Raw genomic sequence first — 7,778 nt, 5'->3', positions numbered from 1 at the left:
GCCAAATTTGGAAACATTTTGGAAGGTGTAAAGAACATTTGAATTGGCTATAAATAAGATCCCTTGGCATCAGAAATGAGGACCCTTGTGCGCCATCTTTGCCTCCCACACTTGAAACCCTCACATTTGAAAGGAAAACCTGAGAATTTTCATTTGAAAATTGAGTTTGAATCTTACTGTTTGGAGATTCAAAAACTCCAGGATCCAAAGCTTTGTTTCAATCCTAAGCCACTTCTGCAAGCTTCCTAAGCAAGATCAAGCACGAATTGAAGCAAGAGAGATCAAGTTCTGCACAGCATTGAAGGTATTTTCCAGATTTTTTCTTCTCTTCGATTGTCTCTCGTTTCTCATCAATTCTCGTGGATCCTTGGTTGTCAGGAGTCCTACCAAAGTAGGCAAGAAGATTGAGTTGCTTTGAGGTCAAATCGAAGCAACTCAGTTCATGTACCTCAAATTTCAACTTCATGTATCTCTCAATATACTTGGAGTTAGGTTGAATTGAGGTCAGATTCGTGATCAGTGCCATTTTCTCTTAAAGATCATGTCCTTCTTTTTCATTTTTGTGATGGTGATGAGTGGACCAGTCTGGCCAAGGTCTCCTGAGAAGACGACCGACGCTTTGCTCCGGTAATGAGGTGGCGTGGTCCAGAGCCACATGATCAGTTCAATTTGTTTTAATCTTGAGCGTTCCTTTTGAATACCAACTGTGTGGCGCGCTGACTTGAGTATACCATGGAACGTGTATTTTCATCCACTTGATCTGCCACCTCAATTAATGAGGGAGATCAAGTGGTCCACGTTTTTTCTGATTAATTGATTTTCATTTTATTTGTTCTACTTTCATTAATTCATATTAAATTTAATATTGATCCAAAAAATATGAGAGTTTCACCAAATTTTTTAAAATAAATTCCTTTTTCATTTTCTGAAAAAAAATTATTTTTTGGATCATTATTAATATTTTTCATTATTTAATTGATTTTGTGAATATTTTTAATTGTTTAAAAATACTTTTAAGTTTCTAAAAATTCTGAAATTTTTTCTCCAAGGTCCTTTGCCCTTGTTTGACCTATGATAAATCTCATGGCCATTTCTTTGGTGTTTTGATAAGGTTTTAGGAAATTGACCAACCATAATTTAATTTAATGCATATTTTTATTATTTTTAATAGATTAAATCTCAAATAAATTGTGTAGAGCCATTTTAACTGACTTTGTGAGTTTGACTTGTGTTGTTGGGCCTTGGTCAATGTTGATTTGACTTTGCTAGGTTAAGATCATTGGATTTAGGGGATTGATGGAATGTACATTCCATCTCCCAAAATGAATGAATGATCTTAATTTGGTAAAAGTCATCCTTTGACCAATTTGTGTTTGATCCATTTCCCCTCCATCTTCATCTCATTCCCCTTCTTCATTCATTCATGTCATAGACCTATAATATCTCTATATCCTAAGGCTAGTTGATTGCAAAATCAACATAAGTATGGATGAAATTAGGTCCCCCACTTTGCATATTCTTTTTGTGTGTCGTATGTTTCATGAGCATAGTCCATTATACTATGTCTCTAACATGCATTAACACCAAAATTCTATTGTCCGACCTCAAATAGTTGTGACTTCTACATAAGTCCAATTATAATTGCTTAACATAGCGCTAAATTTTGACAGAAAAGGCATAACATTCTAGTTAGTGAGATTGTAAGTCTCCCCTCTTTCATGGTATTGTGTGGAAACTTGGCCTTTTTTTCTTTCTTTAGAAGATGTCTTGATTCAAGGATCCATGCTTGTGATAAGTGGGTTGAGTGTTCTCCAAAGAATGACTTGAACAAAAACAAAGCAAAAGCAATACTAACTTCTAATCAACTAACAACTAACATTTAATTTCAAATCATTTACTTTTATGCACTTTAATTTTTTAAGCTTTATCCATTTTCCATTATTCATACCATTCAAGTTCTTTACTTTAATGTCATTTTCCCTTTGTCCCCTTGGACCATATTTTGTGTTATTTTGTGTTTGTATATCTTTGTTTGTTTGTGTGGTCTTTTGACCTTAATGTACATAATAAGAACAAAAACTCTAAAAAACATTTTGTGTGGACTGTTGGTTTGATTTGTGACCATTAGACTTAGAATTTAGGCAACACTCCCTATGCAAAGGATTTGGCCAATGTCAACTTTCATGAAATCAAGTGCTTGTGAAGTGAACATTCATATGATACAATATTGAAGATCCATTTGAGTTCATCTGCAACATGATTATAGTGAAGCTGTTATTTTGAACCTGTGCCTAATGCCATCTTTGAAGTCATCTGGTACATGGGAAATCTTGAAGAAGATCATGGAGTTGCTAAGCTTGGATGTGGCTATCTTTATTTGATTCCTTGTTCTTCAACTTGCTATTTGTGTATTGATATTGCTTGATTCTAAAGTCCGAGGGAAGTTTGAGTTTCTATATGACATTCTTGTCTATTGGATTGCAGCCCATTGGTCAGATCTTTTCAACTCTCAACTTTTAAATTTATGCTTAGGATTAGTCTCTTCATCTCCTCCCCATTTATTTAATTTCAAATCTCTCCCTTCTTTTAAAATCTTCTTTGCTTGTGTTTGTTTTTTCTAAACTTTGACCATATTGCAAATTAGAAACTTTGGCCTTATGCCATTGCATTTTTAAACTATGTTTATAATCAAACTTGTAAATGAACCTAACTATACTTGACTTAAAATTTCAAAAGACAAAAAGAACTAACACTCATTCAAATCTTTTTAGGCCTTTTATGCCTCTGTTAAACTTAAATTTTTGTTAAAAGCAATGCACTCACTTTGAAATTGATACCACGAACTACGAGGTTTTGATCCCTCATTTTTATGTTGGTACGTAGGCACAAGTCCGAAGGTCTTGCCAAACACAAAATTATAATTAATGAATTCTTTTCTCATTCCTCCACTCTATTTATTGCAAACATCTTTTGTACAAAAACACATATGCACACAAAAAAGGGCTCCCTAGGAGTACCTATGACACTTTGGGTGCTAACACCTTCCCTCTGTGTAACCAACCCCCTTACCTGTAATCTCTGGCATTTTATTAGTTTTGATTTGAAAACTTCTTATTTTTTGGTTTTGTTCGTATTTTTCCCTTTTCCCTTGGAAACAATAAAAGCGCGGTGGCGACTCTGGTTTTATTGATGTCTAGCTTATCCATAGCTTGATGGTCATGAATTTATCGCTAAACCCACCATCCCTAAACCCTCTTATTTATATTAGTTTTTAATTTATTATTTTGTTTTGATAATTGGAAATATTAGCCATATGATCCATACTTTCATATTTGGTTTTTATTTTATTATTTAGAATATTTGAAATTTATGGTTAGAAATATTTGACATTGTTTTATTTTTTTATTTGTAATTAATTTGATGTTGAAGAAAAAGATTATTTGTATTATAAATATAGAAAGCGGGGCGGGAATATCCAAATCCGTCGAGATTGGAATAGGGACTTATCAAAATATCAGTCTTGGGCATGGAGAAGGTAAAATCCTCTCCGTTGGTATGTCTCGACACAAATCTGCATGGTACAGACATAAGTCTCCTCATATACAAACCAATCTGAATCATGTTGTCGTGTCTAAATCTAATTTACTCATCCTTCTCTTTATCCTTTTTCACTCTAGCGCAATCACATTCAACCTGTTATCCTTCCACACTCATGGCAAGATAATCTGTCAGTGACTATGATATATATATATATATATATATATATATATATATATATATATATATATATATTATATATATATATATATATATATGTGTGTGTGTGTGTGTGTGTGTGTGTGTATATATATATGTATGTATATATATATATATATATATATATATATATATATATATATATATATATATATATATATATATATATATATATATATATATATTCTTTTCTTTTTTTGCACTTTGGCGTGTTGATATCATCAAAAGAGACTTGTACCGTTGGGTTAAATGACCGGGTGAAGGTCACCTAAATTGGAAGGAACATCCTTATTAATTTGATCTTTCTTTTCTCTTTTAAGCTTATGATCATATACTTATTTGCATCAATTTCTTGCGTAGTGTGTGTTTGGGATGGTGCTGACTGTTGAATAAACTACTTAAGGAAAATTAAAGGATGAGAGTTTAAGACTGCAACATGACAAGTACTCAAATTGATATCCATATTTGGAAGATTCACGGTGTTAAAACGATACCGATCTTTTAATGTTGTCCCAAGTTTCTACAATCTATTCTAAGTATTGTTTATAGCCTAAAACATTCAAAATATGCATTGTTAGTCTAAGTAAAAAAAAATGGTATGACTCAAGAAAGTGGGGAATCAACAAGCAACAGAAAACCAGGCATAAAGACTCGACAACACATGCATCGACTCTACTAAAAGTACTAAAAATTAAAAACGGATAAAATCCTAAAATCATGAAATAAACTAAAAATAGTAAATCTAACTAGAAAGCAGTAAAAATGAAAGCGATAAAGTTCCTCTCTCACACTTAAGCCAAACACTTTCCTCAATGTTTTGATTAAAGTGAGAAAAAGGAACGAAGAACCTAGATGATAGAATCAATATCTGCCTTGGTCTCGTCCTCGGCTTTGGCCTTGCCACCAACCGCCTTGTCCTCCTCGACCATGCCCACCTCTTTTATGTCCACCTTGACCATGTCCTCCCTGCATCTGGATCTCCATGCTAGCCAACCGCTCAGATAAAGTGTCCAATTGGTTGTTACGGTGATCCTTAACTGCTTCGGAAAAACAAAGATGATCTAGCATCTCTTGGAAGCGGTGCTCCATAGAGGCTTGGAATATATGTCACTGTTGTGCTTGCTCTACTATGGCGATTTGTGATGTATGAACCTGTTAAATGCTACCTTCCATGTTGTTCTAGGTTGCCCTTATGTGTCGCGGGCACCCTAGAAGTGAAGCTTGCGTGGCTTAGATCAGTTGCACATCATTTTTCATATTAGTCTGAAAGGCTTGCATCTGACCCATATGCTCCATCATTATTGCTTGTTGTGTTTGGATTTGGTATATATGTTGCATCATACATGTTTGTTGTTCATGCATAACATATATTAGGTTGTCTCTCTCAGTGTCGGTGGCGTTTCGGGCACGTATCTCATTGAGTATATCATCAAGCGTGGCGTGCGTAGCTCCGAAGGAAGTACCTGTAAAATGGTCAGAAAATTGTGTGTTATGTGTAGGTGAAACAAGAATATGGAGTGAGCGGTGTGGTGTGGAATGGTGTACAGGAGAGCCTAACTCTCTCTGATCAAACTCATCATCGGTGTCACCATCAGCAACAACATTCTCATGAATGTCAATGGGCACCAGATTGGCCTCAACACCGATATTCAGGTTATAGGTAAATTTTCCTTCACTCGCACATCAGTGCGGTTCAGGCAAGGTAAGATAATACTAGGGACTACCGTGTTGGCTATGGTCATTGAAAACCTCCCATCATTCTTATTCTTAATTAACCTCATGTGGAGGCATACAACAATATCTAGGGAGAGCATCGGTAAAGGGTCGAGCATAGCAAGCTTCGCGTACAGGTCTAAGGAACAAGCTATGGAAGTAATGAGTCCTCCAAATGTGATGTGCCCCTTCTTAGCGGTGAGAACCGCTTGCATGTGGGCCAACAAAAACGGGGATGAATTAACCCATGTGTGATTAAAAATAGAGTGTATATAAAATAACTCCTTAGCATTAATCCTACTTTTGTTTTCCCGACCAAAAAAGGTGTGTGCCAACATTTGGAAAAAATTGCATATGGTCGGGTTATGGATTTGTGTGGCATTATTTCCCTAAAAACTATCAGTCTGGTTACTAGTTAGTTGTTCCCAAAATGTACCGAATTCATGTGGCCAATCAGTATCTAGGGGTATTTCACAAATAACACCCTCTCCATGAGGAAACTGTAGCAAGTCGTCCATTTGGTTAAGAATAAACTCATATTCCTTGTTGAACATGCGGAATTTAACAGTATCTATTGGGCTGATAGTCCAGCTATTTATAGTGTAAACTAAGGATTTAAAAAAATCTAAGGTCAAACTAACATAAGTGGGATCTCTGCATGCATAAAAATTTGTTAAACTCAACCTATCTAGCATCTGGTATACACTATCATACAGTCTTAGACTACGTAAGCAAGAGTCATCTGCATACCTTGTCGGAACAATGTCCCAGGTCAGCAGAGCTTCGTAGTGCTTTTCCTGCTTCCAACCGTCTCTACCTTCATGGAAGACTACTCCATTGAAATCAACATTTCCTCCTTGAGCCATAGTTAGAGTGTGTAGATGAGGTATGGTGAAGAGAGAAATATGTAAGAGTGTGAGTGGTGAAATTGGTGATGGTAGGTGTTGGTTTATATAGTAATGAGGTTGGAAGGTGAAAGAGTGAAGAAATAATGAGGGATTTTTTGGAATAAGGAGGATTTGAAAAGGGTTAATGAATGGAGGTAGTTTGAAAGTTAAGAGGATGAAGTGGGAAAGTAAAAAATATGGGTTTAAGATTTATTATTGTATTTTGAAGGTTCGTGGCGACCTCCACAGGGTTTGTGGAGATCTCCATGCTTTATAATTTTATGGTGTTGGGTTTAGAGTCTGTGGCGAACACCATGCCCTTTAGTTCGCTTGAGGTTTCTCTTTTGGGCTTCTAGGCTTTTTTTTTTTGCTGCATCATTGTTAGTGGTGCAAAATTTTCTTTTGAAAAAGTAATAAAAATTCATAAAAACATAATGGAAAAATATCATAACATAAAATGAAAGAAAAATCGGAAAACATAATAAAAGAAAAATTGGAAATTATGGGTTGCTTCCCATACAACACTATGTTTGATGTCGGTAGCTCGACTAAAATTTTAAAATGAGTCATAAATTAGAAATCATAACAATCATAAACTAGAAAAAAACGGGAATTAATAACCTCCCCCACACTTAAAGGAAGAAGTATCCTCACTGTTCAAATGGAAGGTAGGAATGCTGTAGTACTTAAACAAGGAATCAGTCACGTCATCCGACATTGGGATGTAAGAATTTGGAGATAGAGTAGATCTCCTGATAAAGACGATTAAACTACGCATGTGTCACATCCAACAAACCATGGAAATCTAAGCGAATGATAGCGACATCTTCTCGAAGAGTGGCAACTTCAGTTCTAAGGGCGTCGAATGCACCAACATGATTAATGTGAGGAATGGCACGAGCAGTAGAAGTATGTGAAGGAGCACCAGGAAGGGGTGTTGGATGGTATTCATAGGTAGGATGGGTCTCAAGTGGAGTGGGTGATTCGTTATGACCTTCTAGGTCATAAAGCCAGTTATCTTTGTTGTGCACACTGTCATACCCCAAAATTTGCCATACCTTCGCATGCTCATATAGGTTACTAACCCTAATTATTTTCCTATCATCCTCATCCATTCATTTCATCTAGATAAGCATGGTTCAATCTGATTCACAGATCTTGTCATTGGGATTCATCAATACATTGCATATACATTCGTCATTTTATCACCATGTCACAATCTTTGTCCAAATAGATTTTTGTTTTCAAATTGATTTGTAATTCCGAGTTAATTCAAGGAGTTCAAATTAATTTTGGTTCAAATTGATGTTCGGAAGTGCGGATTGGCTTTTTAAAAGAATTTTTAATCACTTTTAGGAATCATTTCATCATTTCATTTCGAATTGGTTTTAGAAGTTTCAACTTGATTTTAGAATTTCATTT

This window comes from Lathyrus oleraceus, chromosome 5 (assembly GCF_024323335.1).
Source record: "Lathyrus oleraceus cultivar Zhongwan6 chromosome 5, CAAS_Psat_ZW6_1.0, whole genome shotgun sequence".
NCBI lineage: Eukaryota > Viridiplantae > Streptophyta > Magnoliopsida > Fabales > Fabaceae > Lathyrus > Lathyrus oleraceus.
This window is presented reverse-complemented; position numbering follows the sequence as displayed.